Source organism: Hordeum vulgare, chromosome 1H (genome assembly GCF_904849725.1).
Source record: "Hordeum vulgare subsp. vulgare chromosome 1H, MorexV3_pseudomolecules_assembly, whole genome shotgun sequence".
Classification (NCBI taxonomy): domain Eukaryota; kingdom Viridiplantae; phylum Streptophyta; class Magnoliopsida; order Poales; family Poaceae; genus Hordeum; species Hordeum vulgare.
The window spans coordinates 62,292,974-62,309,943 of NC_058518.1; positions in this window are offsets into that span (position 1 = coordinate 62,292,974).

Genomic DNA, 16,970 nt, shown 5'->3' on the forward strand with positions numbered 1-16,970 from the left:
TATACCAAATGAAGTCAGAAATTGTTGATCCCTTTGTGATGTGCCTTTGAATGGTGCATTTTGAACACACAAAAAGTATGGAGTTCGAATAAGTTAAAAAAATGAAATCCCTTTGTAAGAGATGAGTTCTCATTCGAAACGCTGCTACTTCGAGAGAGATTGTCAGTTTTGTACACGAAGTGCATCCAGTTTTCGTCGTAGCCCTCTCAACTTTTTAACACATGCTATGTGGGTGAAATGATGATAGCATGCCAACTTTCAACATTTTCAGAGTTCATTTGTAGTGCTTTTCAATTTCAGGGTGAACTAGCTCAAAAAAAAAAGTAAATGCACGAAATATACCAAATGAAGTCAGAAATTGTTGAAATTTTGTGATGTGCCTTTGAATGGTGCATTTTGAACACACAAAAAGTACGGAGTTCGAATAAGTTAAAAAAATGAAATCCCTTTGTAAGAGATGAGTTCTCGTTCGAAACCCTGCTACTTCGAGAGAGATTGTCAGTTTTGTACACGAAGTGCATCCAGTTTTTGTCGTAGCCCTCTCAACTTTTTAACACATGCTATGTGGGTGAAATGATGATAGCATGCCAACTTTCAACATTTTCAGAGTTCATTTGTAGTGCTTTTCAATTACAGGGTCAACTAGCTCAAAAAAATAAGTAAATGCACGAAATATACCAAATGAAGTCAGAAATTGTTGAAATTTTGTGATGTGCCTTTGAATGGTGCATTTGAAAACACAAAAAGTATGGAGTTCAAATAAGTATAAAAAAAATGAAATCCCTTTGTAAGAGATGAGTTCTCGTTCGAAACCCTGCTACTTCGAGAGAGATTGTCAGTTTTGTACACGAAGTGCATCCAGTTTTTGTCGTAGCCCTCTCAACTTTTTAACACATGCTATGTGGGTGAAATGATGATAGCATGCCAACTTTCAACATTTTCAGAGTTGATTTGTAGTGCTTTTCAATTTCAGGGTCAACTAGCTCAAAAAAATAAGTAAATGCACGAAATATACCAAATGAAGTCAGAAATTGTTGATCCCTTTGTGATGTGCCTTTGAATGGTGCATTTTGAACACACAAAAAGTATGGAGTTCGAATAAGTTAAAAAAATGAAATCCCTTTGTAAGAGATGAGTTCTCGTTCGAAACCCTGCTACTTCGAGAGAGATTGTCAGTTTTGTACACGAAGTGCATCCAGTTTTTGTCGTAGCCCTCTCAACTTTTTAACACATGCTATGTGGGTGAAATGATGATAGCATGCCAACTTTCAACATTTTCAGAGTTCATTTGTAGTGCTTTTCAATTTCAGGGTCAACTAGCTCAAAAAAATAAGTAAATGCACGAAATATACCAAATGAAGTCAGAAATTGTTGATCCCTTTGTGATGTGCCTTTGAATGGTGCATTTTGAACACACAAAAAGTATGGAGTTCGAATAAGTTAAAAAAATGAAATCCCTTTGTAAGAGATGAGTTCTCATTCGAAACGCTGCTACTTCGAGAGAGATTGTCAGTTTTGTACACGAAGTGCATCCAGTTTTCGTCGTAGCCCTCTCAACTTTTTAACACATGCTATGTGGGTGAAATGATGATAGCATGCCAACTTTCAACATTTTCAGAGTTCATTTGTAGTGCTTTTCAATATCAGGGTCAACTAGCTCAAAAAAAAAGTAAATGCACGAAATATACCAAATGAAGTCAGAAATTGTTGATCCCTTTGTGATGTGCCTTTGAATGGTGCCTTTTGAACACACAAAAAGTATGGAGTTCGAATAAGTTAAAAAAAATGAAATCCCTTTGTAAGAGATGAGTTCTCATTCGAAACACTGCTACTTCGAGAGAGATTGTCAGTTTTGTACACGAAGTGCATCCAGTTTTCGTCGTAGCCCTCTCAACTTTTTAACACATGCTATGTGGGTGAAATGATGATAGCATGCCAACTTTCAACATTTTCAGAGTTCATTTGTAGTGCTTTTCAATTTCAGGGTCAACTAACTCAAAAAAATAAGTAAATGCACGAAATATACCAAATGAAGTCAGAAATTGTTGATCCCTTTGTGATGTGCCTTTGAATGGTGCATTTTGAACACAAAAAAAGTATGGAGTTCGAATAAGTTACAAAAATGAAATCCCTTTGTAAGAGATGAGTTCTCATTCGAAACGCTGCTACTTCGAGAGAGATTGTCAGTTTTGTACACGAAGTGCATCCAGTTTTCGTCGTAGCCCTCTCAACTTTTTAACACATGCTATGTGGGTGAAATGATGATAGCATGCCAACTTTCAACATTTTCAGAGCTCATTTGCAGTGCTTTTCAATTTCAGGGTCAACTAGCTCAATAAAATAAGTAAATGCACGAAATATACCAAAGGAAGTCGGAAATTGTTGATCCCTTTGTGATGTGCCTTTGAATGGTGCATTTTGAACACACAAAAAGTATGGAGTTCGAATAAGTTAAAAAAAATGAAATCCCTTTGTAAGAGATGAGTTCTCGTTCGAAACCCTGCTACTTCGAGAGAGATTGTCGGTTTTGTACACGAAGTGCATCCAGTTTTTGTCGTAGCCCTCTCAACTTTTTAACACATGCTATTTGGGTGAAATAATGATAGCATGCCAACTTTCAACATTTTTAGAGTTGATTTGTAGTGATTTTCAATTTCAGGGTCAACTAGCTCAAAAAAATAAGTAAATGCACGAAATATACCAAATGAAGTCAGAAATTGTTGATCCCTTTGTGATGTGCCTTTGAATGGTGCATTTTGAACACAAAAAAAGTATGGAGTTCGAATAAGTTACAAAAATGAAATCCCTTTGTAAGAGATGAGTTCTCATTCGAAACGCTGCTACTTCGAGAGAGATTGTCAGTTTTGTACACGAAGTGCATCCAGTTTTTGTCGTAGCCCTCTCAACTTTTTAACACATGCTATTTGGGTGAAATAATGATAGCATGCCAACTTTCAACATTTTTAGAGTTCATTTGTAGTGCTTTTCAATTTCAGGGTCAACTAGCTCAAAAAAATAAGTAAATGCACGAAATATACCAAATGAAGTCAGAAATTGTTGATCCATTTGTGATGTGCCTTTCAATGGTGCATTTTGAACACAACAAAAGTATGGAGTTCGAATAAGTTAAAAAAATGAAATCCCTTTGTAAGAGATGAGTTCTCATTCGAAACGCTGCTACTTCGAGAGAGATTGTCAGTTTTGTACACGAAGTGCATCCAGTTTTCGTCGTAGCCCTCTCAACTTTTTAACACATGCTATGTGGGTGAAATGATGATCGCATGCCAACTTTCAACATTTTCAGAGTTCATTTGTAGTGCTTTTCAATTTCAGGGTCAACTAGCTCAAAAAAAAAAGTAAATGCACGAAATATACCAAATGAGCTCAGAAATTGTTGAAATTTTGTGATGTGCCTTTGAATGGTGCATTTGAAAACACAAAAAGTATCGAGTTCAAATAAGTATAAAAAAATGAAATCCCTTTCTAAGAGATGAGTTCTCGTTCGAAACCCTGCTACTTCGAGAGAGATTGTCAGTTTTGTACACGAAGTGCATCCAGTTTTTGTCGTAGACCTCTCAACTTTTTAACACATGCTATGTGGGTGAAATGATGATAGCATGCCAACTTTCAACATTTTCAGAGTTCATTTGTAGTGCTTTTCAATTTCAGGGTCAACTAGCTCAAAAAAATAAGTAAATGCACGAAATATACCAAATGAAGTCAGAAATTGTTGATCCCTTTGTGATGTGCCTTTGAATGGTGCATTTTGAACACACAAAAAGTATGGAGTTCGAATAAGTTAAAAAAATGAAATCCCTTTGTAAGAGATGAGTTCTCATTCGAAACGCTGCTACTTCGAGAGAGATTGTCAGTTTTGTACACGAAGTGCATCCAGTTTTCGTCGTAGCCCTCTCAACTTTTTAACACATGCTATCTGGGTGAAATGATGATAGCATGCCAACTTTCAACATTTTCAGAGTTCATTTGTAGTGCTTTTCAATTTCAGGGTGAACTAGCTCAAAAAAAAAAGTAAATGCACGAAATATACCAAATGAAGTCAGAAATTGTTGAAATTTTGTGATGTGCCTTTGAATGGTGCATTTTGAACACACAAAAAGTACGGAGTTCGAATAAGTTAAAAAAATGAAATCCCTTTGTAAGAGATGAGTTCTCGTTCGAAACCCTGCTACTTCGAGAGAGATTGTCTGTTTTGTACACGAAGTGCATCCAGTTTTTGTCGTAGCCCTCTCAACTTTTTAACACATGCTATGTGGGTGAAATCATGATAGCATGCCAACTTTCAACATTTTCAGAGTTCATTTGTAGTGCTTTTCAATTTCAGGGTCAACTAGCTCAAAAAAATAAGTAAATGCACGAAATATACCAAATGAAGTCAGAAATTGTTGATCCCTTTGTGATGTGCCTTTGAATGGTGCTTTTGAACACACAAAAAGTATGGAGTTCGAATAAGTTAAAAAAATGAAATCCCTTTGGAAGAGATGAGTTCTCGTTCGAAACCCTCCTACCTCGATAGAGATTGTAAGTTTTGTACACGAAGTGCATCCAGTTTTTGTCGTAGCCCTCTCAACTTTTTAACACATGCTATGTGGGTGAAATGATGATAGCATGCCAACTTTCAACATGTTCAGAGTTCATTTGTAGTGCTTTTCAATTTCAGGGTCAACTAGCTCAAAAAAAATAAGTAAATGCACGAAATATACCAAATGAAGTCAGAAATTGTTGAAATTTTGTGATGTGCCTTTGAATGGTGCATTTGAAAACACAAAAAGTATGGAGTTCAAATAAGTATAGAAAAATGAAATCCCTTTGTAAGAGATGAGTTCTCGTTCGAAACCCTGCTACTTCGAGAGAGATTGTGAGTTTTGTACACAAAGTGCATCCAGTTTTTGTCGTAGCCCTCTGAACTTTTTAAAACATGCTATCTGGGTGAAATAATGATAGCATGCCAACTTTCAACATTTTGAGAGTTCATTTGTAGTGCTTTTCAATTTCAGGGTCAACTAGCTCAAAAAAAAAGTAAATGCACGAAATATACCAAATGAAGTCAAAAATTGTTGAAATTTTGTGATGTGCCTTTGAATGGTGCATTTTGAACACACAAAAAGTATGGAGTTCGAATAAGTTAAAAAAATGAAATCCCTTTGTAAGAGATGAGTTCTCGTTCGAAACCCTGCTACTTCGAGAGAGATTGTCAGTTTTGTACACGAAGTGCATCCAGCTTTTGTCGTAGCCCTCTCATCTTTTTAACACATGCTATCTGGGTGAAATGATGATAGCATGCCAACTTTCAACATTTTCAGAGTTCATTTGTAGTGCTTTTCAATTTCAGGGTCAACTAGCTCAAAAAAAATAAGTAAATGCACGAAATATACCAAATGAAGTCGGAAATTGTTGAAATTTTGTGATGTGCCTTTGAATGGTGCATTTGAAAACACAAAAAGTATGGAGTTCAAATAATTTTAAAAAAATGAAATCCCTTTGTAAGAGATGAGTTCTCGTTCGAAACCCTGCTACTTCGAGAGAGATTGTCAGTTTTGTACACGAAGTGCATCGAGTTTTTGTCGTAGCCCTATCAACTTTTTAACACATGCTATGTGGGTGAAATTATGATAGCATGCCAACTTTCAACATTTTCAGAGTTCATTTGTAGTCCTTTTCAATTTCAGGGTCAACTAGCTCAAAAAAAATAAGTAAATGCACGAAATATACCAAATGAAGTCAGAAATTGTTGATCCCTTTGTGATGTGCCTTTGAATGGTGCATTTTGAACACAAAAAAAGTATGGAGTTCGAATAAGTTAAAAAAATGAAATCCCTTTGTAAGAGATGAGTTCTCATTCGAAACGCTGCTACTTCGAGAGAGATTGTCAGTTTTGTACACGAAGTGCATCCAGTTTTCGTCGTAGCCCTCTCAACTTTTTAACACATGCTATCTGGGTGAAATGATGATAGCATGCCAACTTTCAACATTTTCAGAGTTCATTTGTAGTGCTTTTCAATTTCAGGGTCAACTAGCTCAAAAAAAAAAGTAAATGCACGAAATATACCAAATGAACTCAGAAATTGTTGAAATTTTGTGATGTGCCTTTGAATGGTGCATTTTGAACACACAAAAAGTACGGAGTTCGAATAAGTTAAAAAAATGAAATCCCTTTGTAAGAGATGAGTTCTCGTTCGAAACCCTGCTACTTCGAGAGAGATTGTCTGTTTTGTACACGAAGTGCATCCAGTTTTTGTCGTAGCCCTCTCAACTTTTTAACACATGCTATGTGGGTGAAATGATGATAGCATGCCAACTTTCAACATTTTCAGAGTTCATTTGTAGTGCTTTTCAATTTCAGGGTCAACTAGCTCAAAAAAATAAGTAAATGCACGAAATATACCAAATGAAGTCAGAAATTGTTGATCCCTTTGTGATGTGCCTTTGAATGGTGCATTTTGAACACACAAAAAGTATGGAGTTCGAATAAGTTAAAAAAATGAAATCCCTTTGGAAGAGATGAGTTCTCGTTCGAAACCCTCCTACCTCGATAGAGATTGTAAGTTTTGTACACGAAGTGCATCCAGTTTTTGTCGTAGCCCTCTCAACTTTTTAACACATGCTATGTGGGTGAAATGATGATAGCATGCCAACTTTCAACATGTTCAGAGTTCATTTGTAGTGCTTTTCAATTTCAGGGTCAACTAGCTCAAAAAAAATAAGTAAATGCACGAAATATACCAAATGAAGTCAGAAATTGTTGAAATTTTGTGATGTGCCTTTGAATGGTGCATTTGAAAACACAAAAAGTATGGAGTTCAAATAAGTATAGAAAAATGAAATCCCTTTGTAAGAGATGAGTTCTCGTTCGAAACCCTGCTACTTCGAGAGAGATTGTGAGTTTTGTACACAAAGTGCATCCAGTTTTTGTCGTAGCCCTCTGAACTTTTTAAAACATGCTATCTGGGTGAAATAATGATAGCATGCCAACTTTCAACATTTTGAGAGTTCATTTGTAGTGCTTTTCAATTTCAGGGTCAACTAGCTCAAAAAAAAAGTAAATGCACGAAATATACCAAATGAAGTCAAAAATTGTTGAAATTTTGTGATGTGCCTTTGAATGGTGCATTTTGAACACACAAAAAGTATGGAGTTCGAATAAGTTAAAAAAATGAAATCCCTTTGTAAGAGATGAGTTCTCGTTCGAAACCCTGCTACTTCGAGAGAGATTGTCAGTTTTGTACACGAAGTGCATCCAGATTTTGTCGTAGCCCTCTCATCTTTTTAACACATGCTATCTGGGTGAAATGATGATAGCATGCCAACTTTCAACATTTTCAGAGTTCATTTGTAGTGCTTTTCAATTTCAGGGTCAACTAGCTCAAAAAAAATAAGTAAATGCACGAAATATACCAAATGAAGTCGGAAATTGTTGAAATTTTGTGATGTGCCTTTGAATGGTGCATTTGAAAACACAAAAAGTATGGAGTTCAAATAATTTTAAAAAAATGAAATCCCTTTGTAAGAGATGAGTTCTCGTTCGAAACCCTGCTACTTCGAGAGAGATTGTCAGTTTTGTACACGAAGTGCATCGAGTTTTTGTCGTAGCCCTATCAACTTTTTAACACATGCTATGTGGGTGAAATTATGATAGCATGCCAACTTTCAACATTTTCAGAGTTCATTTGTAGTCCTTTTCAATTTCAGGGTCAACTAGCTCAAAAAAAATAAGTAAATGCACGAAATATACCAAATGAAGTCAGAAATTGTTGATCCCTTTGTGATGTGCCTTTGAATGGTGCATTTTGAACACAAAAAAAGTATGGAGTTCGAATAAGTTAAAAAAATGAAATCCCTTTGTAAGAGATGAGTTCTCATTCGAAACGCTGCTACTTCGAGAGAGATTGTCAGTTTTGTACACGAAGTGCATCCAGTTTTCGTCGTAGCCCTCTCAACTTTTTAACACATGCTATGTGGGTGAAATGATGATCGCATGCCAACTTTCAACATTTTCAGAGTTCATTTGTAGTGCTTTTCAATTTCAGGGTCAACTAGCTCAAAAAAAAAGTAAATGCACGAAATATACCAAATGAACTCAGAAATTGTTGAAATTTTGTGATGTGCCTTTGAATGGTGCATTTGAAAACACAAAAAGTATGGAGTTCAAATAAGTATAAAAAAATGAAATCCCTTTCTAAGAGATGAGTTCTCGTTCGAAACCCTGCTACTTCGAGAGAGATTGTCAGTTTTGTACACGAAGTGCATCCAGTTTTTGTCGTAGACCTCTCAACTTTTTAACACATGCTATGTGGGTGAAATGATGATAGCATGCCAACTTTCAACATTTTCAGAGTTCATTTGTAGTGCTTTTCAATTTCAGGGTCAACTAGCTCAAAAAAATAAGTAAATGCACGAAATATACCAAATGGAGTCAGAAATTGTTGATCCCTTTGTGATGTGCCTTTGAACGGTGCATTTTGAACACACAAAAAGTATGGAGTTCGAATAAGTTAAAAAAATGAAATCCCTTTGTAAGAGATGAGTTCTCATTCGAAACGCTGCTACTTCGAGAGAGATTGTCAGTTTTGTACACGAAGTGCATCCAGTTTTCGTCGTAGCCCTCTCAACTTTTTAACACATGCTATCTGGGTGAAATGATGATAGCGTGCCAACTTTCAACATTTTCAGACTTCATTTGTAGTGCTTATTCAATTTCAGGGTGAACTAGCTCAAAAAAAAAAGTAAATGCACGAAATATACCAAATGAAGTCAGAAATTGTTGAAATTTTGTGATGTGCCTTTGAATGGTGCATTTTGAACACACAAAAAGTATGGAGTTCGAATAAGTTAAAAAAATGAAATCCCTTTGTAAGAGATGAGTTCTCGTTCGAAACCCTGCTACTTCGAGAGAGATTGTCAGTTTTGTACACGAAGTGCATCCAGTTTTTGTCGTAGCCCTCTCAACTTTTTAACACATGCTATGTGGGTGAAATTATGATAGCATGCCAACTTTCAACATTTTCAGAGTTCATTTGTAGTGCTTTTCAATTTCAGGGTCAACTAGCTCAAAAAAAATAAGTAAATGCACGAAATATACCAAATGAAGTCAGAAATTGTTGAAATTTTGTGATGTGCCTTTGAATGGTGCATTTGAAAACACAAAAAGTATGGAGTTCAAATAAGTATAAAAAAAATGAAATCCTTTTGTAAAAGATGAGTTCTCGTTCGAAACCCTGCTACTTCGAGAGAGATTGTCAGTTTTGTACACGAAGTGCATCCAGTTTTTGTCGTAGCCCTCTCAACTTTTTAACACATGCTATGTGGGTGAAATGATGATAGCATGCCAACTTTCAACATTTTCAGAGTTGATTTGTAGTGCTTTTCAATTTCAGGGTCAACTAGCTCAAAAAAATAAGTAAATGCACGAAATATACCAAATGAAGTCAGAAATTGTTGATCCCTTTGTGATGTGCCTTTGAGTGGTGCATTTTGAACACACAAAAAGTATGGAGTTCGAATAAGTTAAAAAAATGAAATCCCTTTGTAAGAGTTGAGTTCTCGTTCGAAACCCTGCTACTTCGAGAGAGATTGTCAGTTTTGTACACGAAGTGCATCCAGTTTTTGTCGTAGCCCTCTCAACTTTTTAACACATGCTATGTGGGTGAAATGATGATAGCATGCCAACTTTCAACATTTCAGAGTTCATTTGTAGTGCTTTTCAATTTCAGGGTCAACTAGCTCAAAAAAATAAGTAAATGCACGAAATATACCAAATGAAGTCAAAATAACAAAATAGATAATAGTTTGGATAGTCTAAATTATTAATTATGAAAATAAAAATTAGTTTTGCATTATTTATTCAATTTGAAACACTTTTCATTATCATAGTTTTGTCAAATTCTCAAATATGCAAAAAGAATTTTTAATAAACATAGTTTTTAATTGAAAATAACAAAACAGATAATAGTTTGGATAGTCAAAATTATTAATTATGAAAATAAAAAATAGTTTGCATTATTTATTCAATTTGAAACACTTTTCATTATCATAGTTTTGTCAAATTCTCAAATATGCAAAAAGAATTTTTAATAAACATAGTTTTTAATTGAAAATAACAAAATAGATAATGGTTTGGATAGTCAAAATTATTAATTATGAAAATAAAAAAATAGTTTTGCTTTATTCATTCAATTTGAAACACTTTTCATTATCATAGTTTTGTCAAATTCTCAAATATGGAAGAAGAATTTTTAATAAACATAGTTTTTAATTGAAAATAACAAAATAAGTTAATAGCTTGGATAGTTAAAATTATTAATTTTGAAAATAGAAAATAGTTTTGAATTATTTATTCAATTTCAAACACTTTTATTATCATAGTTTTGTCAAATTCTCAAATATGCAAAAAGAGTTTTTAATAAACATAGTTTTTAATTGAAAATAACAAAATAAGTTAATAATTTGGATAGTCAAAATAATTAATTTTGAAAATAGAAAAAAATTGAAACTATATGAGAAATCATTAGGCCCGTAAGCCTGCTTTAGAGAGGAGCTCGATGGACAAGCTGCGACGGGGCTTATAAACAAGTGTTAGGCCCAGTTCTTTTGAGCAGATTCTATAGAATCTCAGTCCCGAAAATCCCGAGCCAAAAGAACTCGAATGAACTACCAAAATCTGAATCAGATTCTGCAGAATCTCAGTGCAATTCAAAATCTGAGGAAAACCTGGTTTCTCCCACAATCTCAAGATTCTACCAAGTCCCATAAAAGAAAACCTTTCGGATTAATACCATACCCCTATTGTACCACGTAATTACAGGCAAAATGCCACCGAGCAGTCAACCAAAACGCCCCGCATCTGCGCTCGCTCCCCACCTCGCCTCTGCATCTGAGCTCGCTCCTCAGGCCGCATCTGCGCTCGCTCCTCAGGCCGGCCCCGCCCCGCCACCGGCAGGCCCCGTCGCCCCGCTCGTCAGGCCGGCTTCCTCCCTGCTCCTCAGGCCGGCCCCGCACCGCCCAGCCGCCGGCCGGCCCCGCCCCGCCCCGCCACCGGCCGCCCTGCCCCGCCGCCGGCAGGCCCCGTCGCCCCGCTCGTCAGGCCGGCCTCCGCCCTGCTCCTCAGGCCGGCCCCGCCCCGCCCACCCTGCAGTCTGCCCCACCCTGCTGTGAGCTTCGTTCTTCTTCCCTGTAAACAGATATTGTAAACAGATATTGTTGCTTATTTGTTAGATGGATGGATGGATTTGCTGCTTATTTGTTAGATGGATGGATGGATGGATTTGCTGCTTATTTGTTAGATGGATGGATGGATGGATTTGCTGCTTATTTGTTAGATGGATGGATGAATTTGCTGCTTATTTGTTAGATGGATGGATGAATTTGCTCCTTATTTGTTAGTGTTAACAATTCAGCAAACAACTTCTATCTAAGGGAAGTACAGACATTTCAACACACAACACTTTCCAGAATCTCAAACTACAATCTCTGAAAAGAACTCGACCACAGATTCTTGGAGAAGCAGATTCTGGGAGAACTTTCCATAATCCTGATTCTCTAGAATCCAGGGTGAAAAGAACTGGGCCTTAGTCCCCCTCGCTGGGCGAGGTGGGACTAAACTTATCGTGCAGCCGAGGAGGGGCTTTAGTCCCGGGTGGAGACCCCCTTTAGTCCCGGTTGGAGCCACGCCCCGGGACTAAAGACCCCCTGCTTCCCGCCTCTTGGTCTGCCCGAAAAGAGGCCTTTAGTCCCGGGTCGTCGCTCCACCCGGGACTAAAGGGGGTCTTTAGTCCCGGCCCGAGCCACGCACCGGGACTATAGATCCACCTATATAAGCAGGACTTCGAAAATTTCCAACCCAATTCGTCCACTTCTCTTCTTCTTCCTCTCGTTCTCCTGCCCGGCGCGGCACAACGACGAACTAACCGACGCCGTCAGGCTGCCCGTCGTCCTGCTCGTCGTCGGCCGTCCTCCTCGCCGCCGCGCCATCCTCCTCGCCGTCGCGCCGTCCTCCTCGCCGTCGCGCAGTCCTCCTCGCCGCCGCGCCGTCCTCCTCGCCGTCCTCCTTGCCACCGCGCCGTCCTCCTCACCACCGCGCCGTCCTCCTAGCCGTCGCGCCGTGCTCCTCGCCGTCGCGCCATCCTCCGCGCCGTCCTCCTCGCCAACACTCCAGCCAGTAAGCCCCCCGCCCCCTCCTCCCCAACACTCCGGCCAGTATAGAAGAAAAGAAGAAAAAGGAGAAGAGAAGAAGAAAAAGGAGAAGAAAGGAAGAAAAAGGAGAAGAAAAGAAGAAAAATAAAAGATTTTTTTGTCATTTAATTCCTATTGTTATTAGGTTTGTGCTAGATTATTAGGGTTAGTAATATTTAGAATTAGGTTAGGGTTACAAGAAGAAGAAATATGAACAAAAATAAGAAAATAAGATTAGGAAAAATGAAAATAAGAAGAGGAGGAGAAGAAAAGAAGAAAAAGTGTATATTGTATAGTGTATATGCTTAAGTGTATAGTGTATATAGTGTATAGTGTATATAGTGTATAGTGTATAAGGAGAGGAGGAATTTTTCTATAGTGTATAGTGTATAAGAAAAGAAGAAAAGAAGAGGAGGAGAAGAGAAGAAAAGAAGAGGAGGAGAAGAGAAGAAAAGAAGAGGAGGAGAAGAGAAGAAAGAAGAGGAGGAAAAGAAAAATGAAAATAAGTGTTAATAGTTTAATTTTGCTATTGTATATGCTTAAGTGTTAATAGTTTATTTTTAGCAAGAAAATTAATAGAACTAGTTTATTTTTTTAGTTCATTTTACGATGCCTATCCCGCATCCTCGTCGTCGACTCGGAGGAGGACACCTGCTTGATCAGAGGGGCCCTGTCCGGGACTGGGCGGGAGGTGCTACCTTCCGGGGGGCGTAGGTTGGTGAGGAGCCAGCCCGTCGTTGACCCGATCCTTGTTTGGTGGCGGTCGCGTGTGCCAGTGAGGGTGCCGAGGCTTCCGGACACCGCGGAGGTGGTATGTCACCGTGTTAGCGAGGAGGATGAGCACGTCCGTCGCTACATGGTTGCGTTGGAGGGCAGGTTCGAGCATACCTGGCAGGTTCTTCGGGGATCTCACTGGAGCTATGATCCTGTGATGGTTCCTTCTCTTTGGGTGTCCACCGCCCGCGCCGATACCCGTCGGGCGCTACGGTTCTAGATGTATTAGTGATGCTATATGTATGATAGTATTCGAGGAGTATTAATGATAATATTCGACAATGTACGGACAAAAGTGATGATGTATTAGCTTATAATTGAATGCATGCTAATTTGAATACTACTTTATTTTACGATTTGGTTTTGCTTATTGAATGCTCAAATTGGAAAAGTACTCCTACTTTGAATACTATGCAGAAATCTAGGAGTCTCAAATTGGAAAAGTACTCCTACTTTGGTTTTTGGTACAAAGGTTAAGACAATCCGTTTTTTGCAGAACTATGGATCCACATATGAGGAACCTCGAAGAGGAAGAACTTTTGGAAGATATAATCAAAGACGGCCCCGATGTTGAACCAGCTGAATCTCCGTCGTCATATCCAAACCAGGACGTTGGAATGGAGGTCGAGCGATACGAAGATGAAGCTGATGGGGCAGGATATAGGTCCAATGACGGAGAAGGTGATAGCTCCACTGATGGAGAAGCCGGTGAAGAGGAGAAGTCCGGCGAGGTATACATATGAAGTTCGACAATCACTTGTAATATGTGAAAAATATTGGAGATAGATCTATATTGTATACATATACATTCATTTGACGAATGTTTCTCCCTCTTAGGCCTCCACATCGAGCAAAACTACGAAACGAGGCCCGACTAGAAAGTTGGATGCACGGACGCATTACACATTTGAGGTGATATTTCCTACGGGCGAACCCAAGCTTCCTAAGAATGTTGCTGACACATTCAAGAAGCAATGCGGAGTTCCCATTAGGGATCACGTCCCGATCAGCGTTCGGGAGTGGAACAAGCGCAAAGGGGCAGCCGATAGTGACTATGTCGCCGAAAGGTACAAAGATAATCTTTGGAATGATCTCATGTCACATTTCAACCTGCCAGAATGTGAGAATGAAGACGCCGCAGACAAACTAAGGGCCAAAGTCAAGCAGTGGACTCTGAAGAAGATGGTCGAACTGTTCCGTAGCTGGAAGAAGAAGCTATGGAAAAACTATCTGAAGACACAGAAAGTGCCAGTATTCGAGGGGTATCTAGCCAAGCAGGCGAATCACTGGAAGGCATTTCAAGAGTACAAGGAGTCAGAAGATGCCCAGGCATTATCAGAAAAGAACAAGATAAATGCCGACAAGAAGAAATATCACCACAAGCTGGGGCAAGGGGGCTATGAGACTGCCATCCCAAAGTGGGATAAGAAAGAGCAAGATCTGATAGATAAAGGCGTCGTACCTGAACCACTCCGTGATGAGTGGGAATTGAGAGCAAGAAATTGGTTCCTTGCGCATGATGGGTCGTACGACGAAACAACAGGGAACCTCATCTGCAATGACAATCTTAGGATACCCAGGGAGAATTGGAAAAGGATAGTGAAAGAAATAAAGGAGGGAAGAAGAAAGTTCACTTCAGATAGAGAGAAAGATTTGCTCACACTGGTCCTCGGCAATGACGAACATGGAGGACGAACGCGAGGCTTCGGTCCTTCTTACCCGTGGTGGCTTGGGTTTGCCAGAGACCAAGACACTTACAGAAGCCGAGAGAGAGCAAAGAAGCGGCAGCAGGATGAGGAGAATGACAAGTTCAACCAGTTGCTTGCCAGGATTAACGAGCAACAGAAGCAGATTGATGAGCTTAGAGGAGTACCGCGCCAGGAAGATCCTACAGTTGATATTACCGGCGCCCCATCTAAGCGGAAAAGCAGCGTGGCTGAATCTGAGGCCCCGCCCGACGATGAAGGAAGAATGATAGAGGGCGGTCCCGGCTACCCCGTGGATGGAATCAAGGAGTCAACATCATGTGAACTCCATCAGAAATTCAAGAACATATCCATGAAGGTGGCCGTCGGACAAGCTTTACCTTCTGGCCCTAATGCACGCTGGCATGGCCGTGAGATTCCAGCTGGCTTTGCTAAAGTCGGGGTGGATGAAATCATGACAGGGTTTCATGGTATGGAGCTCGACATAGCTGGACCCAAAGATGAGAGGACACTCGGAGAAGTACTGGGTGGAGTCATGCTACGGGACAAGAACTACATCAAGCTTCCAGGCTCGGCCCCAAGAACAAACAGCCTCCGATTCGTCGCAGGTCACCTACACATCCATTACCTCCAAGCCCTCCACATGACGTCGGCCAGCACACCACGAGTCCATCTCGATCACCGCCGCCGGACTTGGGTCGTCCGTCTCCGCCGCCGCCCGCACATGATACTAAGCGGAAGCGTGCCAGCAAGAACGCTTCGTCGATGATTTCTAAGGGATGGAGCTCCCCAAAGCACAAACTGTCGCCCCTCCCAAAGGTACCTCATGCTAATCTTCCTAACAGACCTTATGATCGTACCCCCGAGGAAAACGCGAGGATAGCAAAGGAACAACATGATGCGCAGATGAAAAGGAAGGAACCCGAGCCCCGCCCGAAATACACCGAGAAGAACATAGCATGGGCAAAAGACTTCATAATCACTCCATCACAGTATGACTTACACTATAAGCCTGATGACTATACACGCACATTGCAGAAGGAAGTGAAAAAGAGCAGGTCACATGCAAGTGCAAGTGGGAGCAAATCAAGTTCAACTACAAGCAAGAAAAAATCAGACGTTCCTCAGATTGGACAACAGGCCAAACAGTCGATCCCACCCCTCAAGGTGTTAACCGAGAACGTTCCCCCTCCGGTGCAGGGTCAAGCTTTTGAAAAAGCAAAGGAGTTGGCGGATGAATGTGGTATCTTGGTTGAAAATTTGCTGGCTTCCCAAGACGACAGGATACCCAAGGCTGTGGTAGCCCCTAAGCCACAGTTTGTCATGGGAGAGCCTTTGGTCAGCAAAGATGATCTCCCAACAAATATGCGTTACTTGCATAAATGGTACTTAAGTGAATCAAAGAATGGGAGAACGATGATCGTGCTAAGTGTCCCACAGGAGTACTACGGCCGCTCCGAAGAAATCCACATCGACTTTGATGAACTCTTCCAGATGTACAATGGCGACGCCCTCGACAAATCGCTTATGAGTTGCTATTGTCTGTAAGTTTTTCAATTCATTGTCTACATATAACTTGTTTAGTTATTTTAATTCATTTTCTATATATAACTTGTACTCTATTATGCAGAATGAAGATTCTGGAGTGTAAAAGTAAGAGCATCCTAAATATTGGGTTTATTGATCCAGATAAAATACATATAGTGACGCTAACTAATTATCCCAAGGAGACGGAGGAAAACCTTCTAAGGTTTCTAAAAGATCAAAATTTCTGTGACCACATACTGTTTCCATACAACTTCAGGTGAGGGTCTTTACTCTGTTGTGTCCATTCACTTATAAGTGTAATTGATAAGTTACTCACACACACACACACACACACACACACACACATATATATATATATATACATGTGCAGCTTCCATTGGATTCTGTTGGACATTCAAATTGATAAGGGAAGAGTTGATGCCTTCGACCCATTATCGAGACCCTTGGAACAGTTCCAAAGCCTGCAGGACATGCTCCAAGGGTAATTTTAATCATTCTTGCGCTCTATCGGTCTCTTTCGATGATTTTCTGATATATCAATTAATGAAAAACTTAGCAAATCATTATCCTTGTCGGGCAGGGTTTGGAATCGGTTCAAGTGCGTGACTCCCGGTAACCTTCCTGAGAATCTGACCTTTAGAGCGGCTCAGGTAAGTAGTAGTATGATATACTTCTATTAATATTCAATACATTTATGATGCTAGATTATTATTTTGATTATATATATTCCATTCCTGTAAAGTGCGACCAACAGCC